At 41.7% G+C, this 15563-nt stretch overlaps 1 protein-coding gene across 5 annotated transcripts in view; it reads right to left on the bottom strand.

Moving 5' to 3' along the window:
- The window catches only part of ORC5 (origin recognition complex subunit 5), an 86153-nt gene extending 73832 nt beyond the window's left edge, over positions 1-12321 (bottom strand). The window contains exons 1-3 of one of the 5 annotated variants that reach the window (XM_051805089.1): positions 12276-12308; positions 6217-6350; positions 4707-4812 (exon numbers count right to left, since the gene is read on the bottom strand). The gene's annotated coding sequence lies outside the window, so the exon portion shown is untranslated. Of the gene's footprint in view, positions 1-3553; positions 3869-3899; positions 3953-4706; positions 4813-6216; positions 6351-12275 lie in introns of those variants that run through there. The other 4 variants (XM_051805094.1, XM_051805093.1, XM_051805090.1 and 1 more) reach the window with 4 other exon arrangements.
- Positions 12322-15563: the final 3242 nt, after the last annotated feature.

Consider the following 15563-nt stretch of genomic DNA (forward strand, 5'->3'; position numbering starts at 1 on the left):
TCGGGCCGCCATAGATTTCCTTCTCCTGGCACACGGTCACGGGTGCCAGGAATTTGAAGGCATGTGCTGTATGAATTTTTTGGACCACTCCGAATCCATCCATCAAAGTATCAGCCAGCTGAAAGGGCTGGTCCGAGAAATTCATCAGGACAAAGGGGGCGGCCTCGATAGCCTCTTTGATTGGATTCAGCTACCAAATTTCCCCAATTGGACCCGAAAACTTATTATGTTGTGTATCCTGTCGCTTTTTGGGTTGGTTTCTGTTTGTGCTGTTTTACCCTGTTTAGTTGTATGTCTACGAAAGATGCTGATGAACACCATTGAAGCTAACATCGCTGCCGTTCAAAGAAATAAAGAAGGGGGAAATGTTGGAGGAGACAAAGATGAATGAGAGCGATACAAAGCCTGGAGACGAATTTATAACCCCTGAATGGACCTTTAATATACCGGATTTGACTTCTAATACTGATTATGACACTTTCTGGACATGACAGTTGTACCCCAGTTATTCCCCAGTTTATAGTTGTAATGTTATGCTGTTTTATGTACCCCCTGTTGTTGTTTCTAAAATTGTCCACCATGTTGTCCCCTTCTTCTTCCCTCAGTTTTCCCGCCTTTTCCCTGCTTTCCCGCTCCTCTACCTGCCATTGGTTAGAGTTTGGGGCAGTGCAGAGGTAGCTTTCATTGGTCCTTTCCCTCGGAGATACCCAAACTCCTCCCCTCTTTACCCAGTTGTCCAATCACCATGCTTCCCCAGTTGTCAGTCCCATGCTCCTCCCTAGCCCAAGTTCCTCCCCTCAAATCTGCCCTATTTAAGTCCTGGAGTTCTCTGAATAAAGGGACACTGCTTCACCGACCTTCCACCGTGTGAGTGACCCTTTTTGCAGTGCCCGACCCTATTCCCTTATCCCAGCGGGTCGGGGCAGAAAGGTATACAGGATATGACCAAATCAATATAAGAAGGAATTGTCATAGTTTAGTTAACTGGAGAAATACATATTTAGTTCTGATTTTATATGCATTTAAAAGTAGCAAGGGAATAAAATGAGGAAAGTAGATTAGTCACAGATCATCACCTCCGTGAACAGGCAATAAACTAGGATTTACAAGTAATAGGGAAGAGGTAGGGCATAAGGAAAGATGAAGATGACAAAATAATAGTTCTTTGGCTGCTAATAGGAACACTTAGAATAGAATCATAGAATCGACCGGGTTGGAAAAGACCTCCAAGATCATCAAGTCCAACCTCTGATCCAACACCGCCGTGGTTACTAGACCGTGGCACTGAGTGCCACATCCAGTCTCATCTTAAACACCTCCAGGGACGGTGAATCCACCACCTCCCTGGGCAGCCCATCCCAATGTCTGATTACTCTCTCTGTAAAAAATTCTTTCCTAATATTCAACCTAAACCTCCCCTGGCACACCTTATTATCGTGCCCTCTTGTCCTACTGCTGGTTGCCTGGGAGAAGAGACCAACCCCCATCTGGCTACAACCTCCTGTCAGGGAGTTGTAGAGAGTGATGAGGTCTCTCTCCCCTGAGCCTCCTCCTCTCCAGGCTAAACAATCCCAGCTCCCTCAGCCTCTCCTCATAGGACTTGTACTCCAGTCCCTTCACCAGCCTTGTTGCTCTTCTCTGGACCTGCTCCAGCACCTCAATATCCTTCCTGAACTGAGGGGCCCGGAACAGGTGTGGCCTCACCAGTGTTGAGTACAGGGGAAGAATCACTTCCCTGGTCCTGCTGGCCACACTGTTCCTGATCCAGGCCAGGATGCCATTGGCCTTCTTGGCCACCTGGGCACTCTGCTGGCTCATGTTCAGCTTCCTGACTCCCAGGTCATCCAAACATCCAAACTCCCAGGTCCCTTTCTGCCTGGCTGCTCTCCAGTCACTCTGTCCCCAGCCTGTAGCGCTGCAGGGGGTTGTTGTGGCCAAAGTGCAGGACCCGGCACTTGGCCTTGTTGAACCTCATCCCGTTGGAATCAGACCATCTTTCCAGCTTGTCCAGGTCCCTCTAAAGAGCCCTCCTGCCTTCCAGCAGATCAACACAACCCCCCAACTTGGTGTCATCTGCAAATTTGCCCAGCTTAAAATCAGCAGAGGCATACGAAGAAAACCCAGCTGATGGTAAAGACTGGAAATACTCCTTAAAACAAGTAGGAGCCCAAACCAGTTACATAAAACTAACATTAATTACAGTGTACCTTTTAGACAAGGTCTAGACAATGAAAAACAAAGGTCTTGATTGTTGAAACACTGGGAAGGCTGGACTTCAGTGACTGAATATAGAAAAACACCTCAGTCAAAGACACTACTTTGTCTGCACTGCTAAAACTGCTGGAAAGACAGTACATTTATCTGTAGTGATACACACAACATGCAGAGAGAGAGCCCCAACAGTAACCTCAACAGCTGGATTCTGACTTTGTCAATCATAATATAACTTGATAATCAAACAGAAAGTTTGGAAATTTCAGTAAGGCAATAAAGGTATTTCATCAGTTGACAGGAATATCTGCATGTTGCCAAGACAAAGATAATAAACAAAGCACTCCAAACACCTTTAAATGTAAGTACTTACAGCTAAATATGTTATGCTGGGTATAAGTACACCACCAGAAAAAAGATTAGGTTGGCAGAAGGAGACCAGAAATAGCATGGGAAATGGAAAACAAAGTGTTGTGAAAGAAAAAAGAAATAGTGGGTTGCAACAACAGGAGAGCTATTGGAATAAAAGAAGGTTCATAAAGACATATGTATTTATGGAAGTACTTAATAATAGAGTTCCTTCTGGGGCCAATCTCTGTTAAGTATTTCCATAAATGCATTTGAGGAAAGATTTTTTATTTTTATTTTTACATTTTGCCTTCAGTGTTTTCTTAAGTAAAAGTTGGGATTGTAGAATCATTAACAGAAAAATAAGTGTCATTAATGAGGAAAAGGAAAAGGGATATCTCTGATAACGGAAGTAATGCCCGTGTAACTAAATTCAGTACTTCAAATTACACCTATTTGTAAGTAATCACATCACACCTAACAAGGACTACATTTAGGTATCAAAAAAAAAAGTGTGAAGTAACTTGAAAAACTAGTTTATTTATAAGTCAATCACATATTATGGAAAATCGAAGTAATGCTGCTTCTCAAACACCCCTGCACAGGACAACCTACACTAAACATATTTCAGCCACTGGATGAAAACCCACGTCGCTCCTGACTATATGTGTCTTAATCTTCAACGGGATCCCATCCCAGAGCTCACAAAGGAAACTATGTTTAGAGCAACACGTTCACAAAACAACTAATTTAGATTAACTGGCAATGATAGCACAAGGACTAGTATCGGGCAAAGCTTGAATTCAGGGTGTTCCTGCCCGGGGAAGGTTGTACATGTGACTCCACCAAGACCAGGACGGAGCACAAGGCACTTAGCCTGCAGCTGAGACCAAGTAAGGATGCTAAGAGCACAAGTTATGTTTGTGCTGGTTTACATAATGGTTGGTTTACATAATTTACGAGGACTCCTCTTAATTCACTGGTCCTAAAATACCTGCGCTTGGCAGCCTTTCTACGCTTTAGCACGGAAGATGAAAGACCTTAAAGAGATCGGCATGGTCCTGCGTCCCCTAGGGCCCCACAAGGCCCCCTCCGGCACAGCCGGGCCCCGGCCGAGGGGGCAGGACGACCCCCGGCCATTACCGAGCGCGGCCCAAGAGCTCCTTCCGCCGCGCCTGTGGGAGGCTGACGGCGCCCCCAGCCCAGGGGGCAGCTCAGCCCGCGGCGGGTCTCACTCCCGCATCGATTCCCAGGGGGAAAGCAGCAGCAGGAGGAGGGCCGCTCCTTCTCCTCCTCACTCGGCTCCTTCCTTCCTTCCCGCCCGCCCCGGCTCCACTCACCGCCTCCTCTCACGCTCCCGCCGTCGGGGCCCGCCCGCACCGCCCCCTCCAGCCCGCGCCGCCCCCTCCAGCCCGCGCATGCGCCGCAGCGACCGCGGGTCCGCCTGGGGCGGTGCAGCAAAGGGCGGACGGGGCGGGATGGGTGTGAGGGGAGTGTGCTGCTTATCCTACTGGGCCATCCCGCGGGGTACCGTGTCTTATCCCGCAGGGAGAGCCGGGAGGGGAGTCGTCTGGGCGCCCTAGGGCTGGGGCAGGGTCTTCTCCTACAGGGAGAGCCGTGAGGGGAGTCCGCTGGTCCCGGACTGCCCCACCCCGTCCGGGAGCTCCAGGGTAGAGAAGCTGTAGTATTATGAATTCTGTCCACTTCTTAATTTGAAACAAAAGGTGTGTTTCAAAGTGTCGTATCAAGGCATATGCTTCCCAACAGAGTGAAATACTTTTTTCCTAGCTCTTGAAACCATGGAATCTCTTGGGGCAGATTGCTCTGCATACAGATAGGCCATGTGTCAGAAACAAAACCAAATATGCTAACTGAAAGAAATCTCAGTAAGTCCACATTTGTATAACCCATGTTGGAGCTGAAATAAAATACTTTGGGAGCAGTTCCTAGTGATGTTCAGAATTTGCATCTTCTATGCATTACTACTGAGAAAATCTGAAAGTTGGCTTTGAGTTGAGCAAGAATCCTAAAATGAGAGGTCAGTCTTTAAACATGTAGTTTTCGCTTCAGTGATTCTGTTGGAGAATTGATGGTTCAGGCTGCAGTTCCTCCCAAGATCAGTTCAACACAACATAAATCCATATTACCTGACAGGAGGGAGTCTCACTCTCCCTGTCGCATCCCCACTTCCACTCATTTTCTGGTCCTAGGATTTGGGTGGTTACAGAGAGCTTGTTGAGGGAACCAGTCCAGCTGAAATCAAACCAAAAGAAAGCTACTTCAGTAACTGCAGCCTTGCTTCCAAAAGCCTGCTTATTAACTGAGTGGGATCACCACTGTCTCATTTAGTTTCTAGTCTGGAATTCAAACAAAATACCCAAAATTCTGTTTATTAATCCAAAATGACATCATTATTATCATGAGGTAAAACTAAAAAAAAAAAAAGAAAAAATTGTTTCTGTATAGCTTTAATAATCTAAATTATTAAGAATATCGTTATTGATTTAAATGGTGGAACTATAAAACTATGTTTTCATAGAACCGACCTGAAGTAAGTAACACAAAGTTCTGTACTCTTAAATCTGCAAATGCAAAACTATTACAAAAGACCGCTGAACAGTTCTGCCAGTTACTCAGGCCTATTCCTACAGAAAGTCTCTGCTTCCCAGTAAAACCGCTTAAACTTAGTAAGTGTGACTTTTTATTTTCATTCAAGAGGCCAAAACTGGTTAGGAGCAGTTGCTAGAATAGGATTCATGCCTAAGTATGTAGCTGGTTATGTGTAGCGTAATAAATTTTAGTTTATATCTTTCATTGACCACAATTTTCATTGATACTGTTACTCAATATGCATTTATGCAGAGCTTTAAGTTGTTTCTTAATTTATATTAAGCTGTCACATGCCTTTTTATCTTATTCTGACTGTGAGTTGCTCAGATACCAAATATATTCAAAATAAGAAAGCAAATAATAAACTGAGGTTTGAAACCTGCATATAACAGAGCAGGAGACAGTCCTTTCTCACTGTGTTTATGGTCAGATATTTTGTATTAATACTTTTTTGTCTGTGAAACTTATTTTCAGTACAGGTAGTGAATAATTTTCATATAAGTTTTCTTATCTGTAGTTCCAGTTCACCAACAAACTTAAATATAAAATATGTGGTCATTTCGTTCAAATCACTGGGATTCCTCATTTCTTAAATTTATGTATTTAAGTGAATTACAGGATTATGTTCTTTAATTTGTATTTGTAGTTCTATATATATAAGGATAGAACACGCATGTATTTCTCTAGATTCTGTATGTATGTAGAACTATACACAATATGTATATACAATATGTGCAGTATTTTTTTTATTTCTCTCGGTCTTTTCAAGATACATTTTACCAGTGATGCCATTGTGCAGCACACTATTGAGGCTGCACCTGTGTTATTTTTTAGCAGTCTCTTCCTATTCCAAAAAGTCAATTCCAGCTGACAGAGGTGCAGAAAAGGGCTCTGACAAAGAGCAGGGAGAAATTATTGCTCTTAAAGATGTTCTCTTGAAAGCACCACTGAGGTCGTTTTAGAAACGACTGCCACCACATTTCCGGCCTTCTTGGATGATACAGCTCTTTCAGCAGAGCAAGTGGAAAGGATAGTGTCATTACCTACCTTTACACAAGTCATCCTTTTAACTTAAATTCCCAGGTAAGGATTATTTAAAATATACACTGGATGATTTTTCTTCCAAGTGGATGGAAAGATCTCAAGCGGTTATTGTGCACACAGTGGTAGAGATACAAACCCTAAATAATGAAAGAGGAAAGATACCTGCAGTAACTTTTAAAATGGTTTCAGCTTCACCTGCTAATGGCTATCCGACACATCCTAAATAAGGATGGGATTTGAGCCTTGCTGAAGAACAGACACCAAGATGTTTTACTAAATGCCAGTGTTGTAACAGAGCAAATAAATATTTTAGGTACAATACTGCAATAAGGAGGAACACAAACTTTAGTAAAATACACTAAAAAAGCAAACTCCTTCATGTTTATCCAGATGGAAACCGGCCATTCCAATTGGTATTGGTTTGCAAGTTTGTTAGTTAAAATAATGCATAATTAAATAAATAGTAAAAGAACATTTGAAGGGCAAAAGAGTGCTGGACTAGATAACTTTGGTTTGTCTGAAGTACACCTACTGTGCTGCAGGCTGTTCTGGGGAAAGTAGCTCTATGCACCAGCTGTAGAAAGGTGGTCAAATGGGTGATGAAGCAGTTTGAACACATTTTAAATGCCCATCAGAAGCCTAACAATTATTACTTAATGTCAGTTGAAGTCATATAGAGGTATATAAATCGCTGTGCCAGCCCACATTGCACTTGTAACTGCAAAAAGTTATTTGGTGCCTTCAGGGTATCAGCCTCCCTCCTCATTCTCCTGAGATCGAAATGAGGAAGTTTGGGGTAGTTTGGCTGTGTAGAGGCAGATTTGGATGAAAGGACTCTGAGTTACATCCGGAGAAATAGTCCCTGGAGACAATTCTGTGGGCTGTGGATTGCAGAAATGCAATACATTCCCTTCACATCTTTTGCTGTCTCCTAGTCAGCCCCTGTGTCAGTGCTAAGGGTGACCTGGTACTGCTTGCAGCCAGCAGATGTTCTTTTCCACTGGCACTTCACAGTAGAATCAGAAACTGAGGATCTGATCCATAACTTCTCATTACGTTTGCTAAAGATAGACAAAGATGAATGTTTAACAATCTAATCGTTAGTGATTATAATCACCAACAGTGGATTTTCAAGGAATTAGTAGTAATTAAGCTCTCATTTATAACTCATTAATGTGAAAAACAGTATTTCTATGGATTAAATACTCCCATAGTATCTAATGCAGAGAATTTGCAGACAGAAATATATTTTGAACCATCCAGAGTTTGAGATCTCCAAATGAGATTTGATAAAAATATCACCATAGGCAATTACTGCTGAATTTCAGCTGGTTGCTCAGACAAATCTGTTGCACAGTATCAGAACAGTTTACTTAGAATTTAGGCCTCAAGGGAAGCAATCTGTTAAAGGTGAGGGATAGAAAATATCTTTCCTCAAGCTGCCAACAAACAATGTCAATTCATACTGGAGACATCTTAATTTTTAGTTACATTTCCATTAATTCTAGGCACTGTTTATTTTCCAGATTATTTTTCTGGGAAAATTATGTCCTACCACCAACATCCTCAGTTAAATCAGTATATTAACTACTATGCTTATTTCTCTAAGAAGGTATGTAGAAGATTGCAGTAACATATGTATTCTCACAGCGAACATTTTACCAAGAGTGTATCATTTTTGCAAAAAAACTGCTGAGTTTTGATAAGTTACTTGATATTCTTTATAGATCAGGAGGCCAAGGGAGATGAATTTCACTAGAGATACATAACGAAAACCTTTTATTTATCATTATATATTCAGAATATGAAAGTCATAGCAAAGTGATGCCATTTCTAGCTGAAGTTAGTTCTATCTGGAAGTTCTTGGTTTACCTCCTTAAATACCTGAATATAGACTGAATTGATTAGGCGTCTGAGTTTGGACTTAATGAATTTCTTTAACTGGCATTTGTGTCTTCATTTTAAAAAATGAACTTCTGTTTTTGAGACTGCATCTAACCTCTTAGTGACTTACCATTCCTCTTTCAGAATTCAGTAAAAAGCAAAGGTTTTGTGGCATGCTTGATGTACCCATAAAAATGGGATGATGCAACCAGTCGTTGTGATGCAACTTAGCTCACATCACTGTTTCCTGGAACATGAAAAATGCCAGAGTGATGTGTTATGTACAAAGGCAGAGTTTTTAAGATGTTTGATGGCGTCCTGTGCTGAGCCAAAGCATTGCCCTACAGCCAGCCAATGCGCTTTTTAACAGTGAAAACTTAATTTTCAGTTGTAGACCAGTATTTTAATTCTCCCTGTCATGCAGCCCAATGTAACACTGTCTCAGGTGTTAATCAAAGGCAATTATTATGCTATCTGCATTTATACTATGAGTATATGAGTATATACACATATGTGAGCGTGTATGCACATGCTTATGAGTTAGGAGTTGTTCTGCCCATTAATGCTTGTGATAGTGCAGAGTATTAGAATAGGACACTGGCACTTCTACAAAACATGTTTGGTAAAAGTGTTTTACTTCAGAAAGGACTTGCCAGTCTGTCACTTCTAAGCTGTGCCATGGAAAAAGATGTGGCTATTCAGTGCAGTGACAGCAGGGTAAGGCACCTCAATGATGAAGAAATTAGCCTGAACTAAACATGCAGATCCATGTTGGGAGAGTAGCTAATGACTAATGTTGCTATATATACATTTCTAATATGCAAAATCTGTAATCCGGACTTCTCCTGGGTCATCTGAACCAAACCCGTGGCATCTGATCTTTACTACTCCAATCCAGATACGTGCAACTGTGCTGGGTGGGGTGAGGTTAGGGCTCATTGTCTGAATTGCATGATTTTAACCAGGGTACCCCCATGGGCCATGTACATAGGCACTTTTTAGAGACCCCTTTGTAGGAGGTCAATAACTAATCGATCCCAATTCGGGGGTAGAAACTGGAATCTTTACTGAATACACACTTCGCAATATAAGGGTCTTGGGGGCAGGACATGTTAACAAAGAGGACGGGTTATGCTAATTAGGGGATGGATTATGCTAACTAGAGGATTACACAATTTTCTGCTACAGTTACAGAAGTGGTTAATATTTTCCCTTAGCTAGGACCACATGAGGGTAAGAGAACAAAGGGATTTCTACATGGTCTGATAACATCATCACAAAGTCTTTCCATATCTTGCTAAAAGAGACAGGAGAATGAACATAGCTAAACATTAATAGGTCTTGTGATAAAGTGTCCAGTCCTCAGGTGATGGGATTTCTCTCAGCCCCTATTGCCCAAGGCCTGCTGCTCAACCCCATCAAACTCCTTCCTGCTGACGGCTGAGTTTTGGTCCTTACACCCCTTAACTCCTTCAATAATTCCATCATTAATTCTATGTAACTGCATTCCCTCAGTTGTAGGCTTATACAGGAGCTTTCTAGATTCCAGTGTGAATTGAAGTAAACCTGAACTTGTTTTCACCTATATTAAACTCCCTGGAGTGCCAAGAAGGAAATCACACTGCATTTATCTTTGCCCATATCCTGAGGTATCCTGAACAGAGCCTGCTGACAGCCTTGGCTTACAGCTTTACCCCATTTACAGAGTCTCCTGTGCTGGGACATGACGTCCTAGAAACTTTAAAGTGTTTTTTTATCTCTCATGAAATTGTCTGTGATGCAGGACTCACATTCTGAGGGAGCATAATCTGTTGGGAGAGTTCTGCTTTCCTTAAATTGAACATATAACTCCTGAAACATTCATTGAGAGATGATTTTCTTTCATGTAAGTTTGGTATTATTTTGAAAGCGGTTGAGTGGGTTGCTGTTTTGTAATCACAGCAATATTATTCTCGTGGGATTTATTTTTTGCTATCTTCCAGTAAATTATGAGAGATAGACCCCAACACTTTTTTGTCAGTGTAGAATTGAACATTAATTTAATATTTAAAAGGAAAATCAATGAAATATTGAGTCTGCAAGAGAAAGCATCAACTGAGTCATCACATTTGTGGACTAAACTTTAATATCACATTTTTAATCTAGAAAAGTTAAAAAAAGCAGCTAAATTTTGCCCTGGTCAGATAGACTACTTACTGAGACTAATAAGAAATCCTATCTACTTCTCAGCTTGAACTTTTCCTTCAGCTTATTTTCCATGACCATGTAGCTGTCCCAGTCTTATGCCAACCTCTCAGCAAAATAAATTTGGCATTTAGATAAGTGCAGAGGAGAAAAAATTCACGCTAACAATTTTTAATGTTCCTAATTAATTATTGATTAGTGCTAATGACAGTAGCAAAAAAATTGATTTGCTGTTTGCACTGAGCTGAAATAATTTACTTGTAAAATGAAAGCAATTAACCAATAAGACTAACAGTGATAATGTATTAATCTCCCATTTCTAATTCACTATATCAATGAAAAGGTATCTGTTTGTTAAATGATAAGCAAAGGAAAGCAAGATAGTTTTAGGTGGTAGATCTTCCATTGCATTTATCACCACTGTGTTGTGGTTTCTTTCAACTACAATAAAAAATAGATGATTTGGAGAGAAAAGTTGTACAAACCTTGGTAGATACAGTATTTTTTCTTACAATACCTTTGGGTAGCAATAAATGACCATGTAGGACTGACCTCTTTCTTCTTCATGTCTTTCAGCTACTTTGTCAATATTTATAACAACTGTAGTTTTTCTGAAAGCATTCTAGCACTTAACCTACCCAACCTATACTCAGCTTTTATCTATAGAAAAATCTGCTCTGCCTTTGACAATTTCTGCACTGAGAAATATTTTCTCTTCTCTTTACTTACTAGTATGGTCTGGTAGTCAGACCATCTGGGGTAGAGTGGCCATGAAATGATAGAATTTTCGGTACTTGGTGAAACAAGGAGAGGCACCAACAAAACCTCTACCCTGGACTTTTGGAGAGCAGACTTCAGCCTACTCAAGATGCTGATTTGGAGAGTACCTTGGGAAACAGCCCTTAAAAACAAAGAGGTCCAGGAAGGATTGACATAATTCCAGAAGGACATCTTGACAGCACAGGAGCAGGCTGTCTCTATGTGCCAAAAGAAGAGCCAGGAGGGAAGGCAACCAGCATGGATGGGCAGAGAGCTTTTGCAGGAACTCAGGGGGAAAAAAGAGGGAGTTACACCTTTGGAAAAATGAGCAGGCAACTCAGGAAGTGTTTAAGGATGTCCTTAGGTCATGCAGAAACAAAATTAGAAAGGAGAAAGCTGAATTAGAATTTATTCTGGCCACTTCTGTAAAGGATAATAAAAAGTGGTTTTATAAATACATTAATAGCAAAAGGAGGGGCAAGGAAAACCTCCATTCTTTGTTGGATGTGGAGGGGAATAGAGTTACCAAAGATGAGGAAAAGACTGAGGTACTTTACGCATTCTTTGCATCAGTTTTCAAAAGTAAGACAAGTCGTCCTCAGGACAACTGGCCTCCTGAGCTGGCAGACAGGGACAGGGAGAAGAATAAGCCCCCTGTAGCCCAGGAGAAAGCAGTTAGTGACCCGCTGAGCCACTTAGATGCTCACAAGTCTATGGGACCAGATGGGATCTCTCTTAGGGTGATGAGGGAGTTGGCGGAAGAGCTTGTTGAGCCACTCTCCATCATTCTCATTGGTCCTGGCTGACCAGGAGGGTCTCAGATGACTGGAGGTTGACCAATGTGACACCCATCTAGAAGAAGGGGTGGAAGGAGGATCCAGGGAACTACAGGCCTCTTAGCCTAATCTTGGTGCCTGATATGGTTTGAAGCTGGCTCTCTGCCAAGTCTCCAAACCTTACCACAAGAAGCCCCCCCCCCCCAAACTTCAGGGAGAAGAGGGGAAAAAAAAAACAAGAAAAAATGAAACGAGAGAGAGACAGCTAAAGCAATATATATAAATATATTTACACTTATATTACAGTTATATACAATTGAAATGTATATACAATTTCCCAAGGAAAATGGAAAGGGAAGGGGGAAGGGAAAAAGGAACAAAACCAAAATAAAATATATATATATACCGATCAATAGCTCAAGATCTAGCAACTAAAAGAATTAGCAAAGAATATCTTACTACTCTCCTTGGGACAACGGAGAGTCACGCTGGAGCAACTGCCGGCAACCTCCGTCTCCCAAGGTCAGCAAGGCCTTACCAGGCCTTACCAGGCCTCGCTCCCCAACACGACAGACTCAACAGCAGGGAACCTGCACCTCCAAGCCGCCGGAAGGAAAGAGAGCGAAGGCCTCTCCTCCGTTCTTCTTACACCCTGGCTTACGTAAAAATCGTAGGGAATACTGGGTAAATCTGGGCACTTCCTTGGTTACAAACTGGTCACCAAGGAAGGCCTAGGCCAAATTACCACAGTGCCTGTTAAGGTTATGGAACAGATCATCATGAGTGCACACACACGGCACATACAGGACAACCAAGGGATCACGCCCTTCACATAAAAAGTGATTGGGCATTGGAATGGTCTGTCCAGGGAGGTGGTGGACTCACTATTCCTGGAGGTGTTTAAGAAAAGACTGGATGTGGCACTTAGTGCCATGGTCTGGTTCACAAGATGGTACCAGACCATGTAGAACCATGGACTCAATGATCTCAGAGGTCTTTCCCAGCCTAGTTGATTCTGTGATTCTGTGATACCCTCTGCTTGTGACATGCAAACAGTATTTTTGCTTGTTATTCTTTTAATAGTCAAAACTGAGTATTTAAAAATCAGTCCTGAAACCACATGCCATATTTCACTGACACCACATAGTGAACATCATATTCCACCTTCAAGCTTCTGTTTTGTATTCCCCATCTGTAGGTCCAGCAGTTGTTGGCCCCCTTAATTTACCTCTTTGTGCAAGAAGTTTGTGATAAACAGGCTATTTATTGGACCATATAGATGACAAGTATATTTGCCCTTTTCAGATTAAGTGAAAGTGGCTCATCTACCTGTGTCAAAATTACTAAGTTATAAGTGAGGGTGATTCAGTCTGTCAGCACCCCTTGATGTAAAACAGACTTTGCCCAACTACTGAGACTACTGTTTTGATGATTCTCCTCCATCATCCCCCAGGATCTTTGTATAATATTATTTTATTCCTAGGTATGATCACATACTTCACAGTTATGACCTATATATTCTGTTCTGATATGTACGTATGAGATTGCAGTTTAAAAAACTAGAAACACATAGACTGGAGACAGATCAGGTTGATCACCAGAATAAACCACAATCACAGTGTAGCAGAAATCAAATTACTGGGGTTTCTTCTTTTCCTTGGTATATATCATAACAAAAGGCAGTGTTAAGGAAGGGACTGGAAAGAGAGAGCTCTGCTGGTATTTAAGAAGATGTATAAAAATGTTTTTAAGTGCAGGTGGTGTTGATTGGAAGGACAATGTCGGTTGAGACCATGAGCTGATCAGAGATGCAGGCAACATTTCCCGTTAGAGTGAGATGTCGTGTGGTGATGGGTTATAGATGCAAAAGTCCTGTGCTGAATGAGACATCATTTCAGAACAAAGAGTTCCATGATGGTGCTTGGATTACAAGTGACCAGGAGGATGGAGATGTTGCCCACAGGAAGTCAAGGAAGAGTGTTCAGGCAGGCTAAGAACTCTGGATTAGACCCTTTTAGCTCAGCATGACTCAGAGGACTGATGTGAGAGAGAGGCTGTGATTTTTACTTTTGTACAAAAGAGGACTGACTTAGTGTTGCTGAGCTAGAATAGAGGTCGGAGCCAAATCTGTATTCAGTAGCAAAGATGAGAAGATTTAAAAGAAAAAAAGTTCTGCTGATGCTCTATCAAGAAGAATTCTCGCAACTGTGAGCAAAAAGAGCTTTCATTTGAGGACATTTCAACTAATGATTTTAAACTCCCAGACTATAGTAACTGTTTTCTCCATGAAACTAGTGATGCTGCCAAACTCCACATTTCTGTCAATATGTATTCACTGGTACCTCAGTTTTAGTGGTTTACATGTCTCAAGACACTGCATATGTTGAATTATGTTTCATTCTGAAAAGATCAAAGGCAAAATGGTGTAGCAGCCACATCAATTATTTATGAATCAAGTCATGATTTTGAAAGTGTCACGATTAAAATACAGCTATGGCTCAAAAGAGAATGACCCCTACTCCAACCTAGCCTAATGCAGAAATTGATATGTCAATGTTGTTCTTTTTCAAATTGTCATTGTTACCGAGACTGCCATAGCAGATAAAACCCAACAGCATCAGTGATTCTTGAATCCAGGCATGGAAGAAATGCTCAGTGATGCAGATGTCCTGTATGTCCTGATGGGTTGTCACATGTTCACAGAATAATGCAGAAGGCACTGACTTCCTGCCTGAGAACATGATGCTGTTAGGGTAAAGGAAGTTTCTGCTTGTGCTTCAGCATTGTTTGGAGCTGGACTGGTGCTGCAGTGGTGAAAATGAAGCTGCTTAGGCTCCTGGCACCATGGGCTACTCCATGAGGGATCCTGAGCCACCTTCTGTCCTTCACAGTCACTGCATGAGCAGCACTGGCTTAAAAGAACACACTTGACTCAATGGCAGTAAGAGATAACTCAAGAATTAAGAAAACTTGGTACATATTGCTGGGATGATCCCACGCTCTGCATGCAAAGTTATTGATGGAGGATGAACACATGCTGCAAGAAAGCCTGCTTGGAACATCTGTCAGGATTTTACATAGCTGCATATTCCAAGAAGATAGGAAAAGGTTAAAAAGAAAAATATACTCTGCTTCATACCTGCTTCTGCTAGCCAAAATATACATTAACATATTTTGTCAAAAGCTAGGATGAAATTGGTAGCCAGCAGCTAATTCACGTGGAGTTGATTTCTTAGTAGTAGCTCTATTCTGAAGCTCCACAAGCACTGAGGAAGCCATGGGGAAGCAAGCAGAAATAATTAGGGGATCTATATGTTTAGAGTAAAGATAAGTCCCCTTCTACTGACCCCTACTTCAGTGCTTTGCAGAGCTTGACAGTGTCTACAAGCTGCCAAAGATGTGTCGGTGGAGAATGGAAACGGCATCATTCAAAACAGGTTTCAAGTGCATCTGAACATCCCTGTGCAACACCTCCAGCTGAGCTTCATTCTAGCACCCACAGACAAGCATTACACAGAGCCATAAGCAAACACCAGTCACAGAAAAGGAAAATGAAATTTTCTCATGTCAGTAACCTGTTTTCCCATTCTCCTGTGATGGAGACTGTTGGTTTGGGTTTTGTGCCTTCCTCAGTAACCTTAGAGGCCCAAGAGCTTTTTGGGAATGAGCACATACTATTTACCTAAGAAAAATTCATAACTTCCAGGCTGTGTGGGATAGTGTTGCCATCCAGTCTAACTGCTAACA

Source organism: Manacus candei, unplaced genomic scaffold (assembly GCF_025592945.1).
Source record: "Manacus candei isolate 608988 ecotype Guabito, Panama unplaced genomic scaffold, ASM2559294v1 h1tg000063l, whole genome shotgun sequence".
Classification (NCBI taxonomy): Eukaryota; Metazoa; Chordata; class Aves; order Passeriformes; family Pipridae; genus Manacus; species Manacus candei.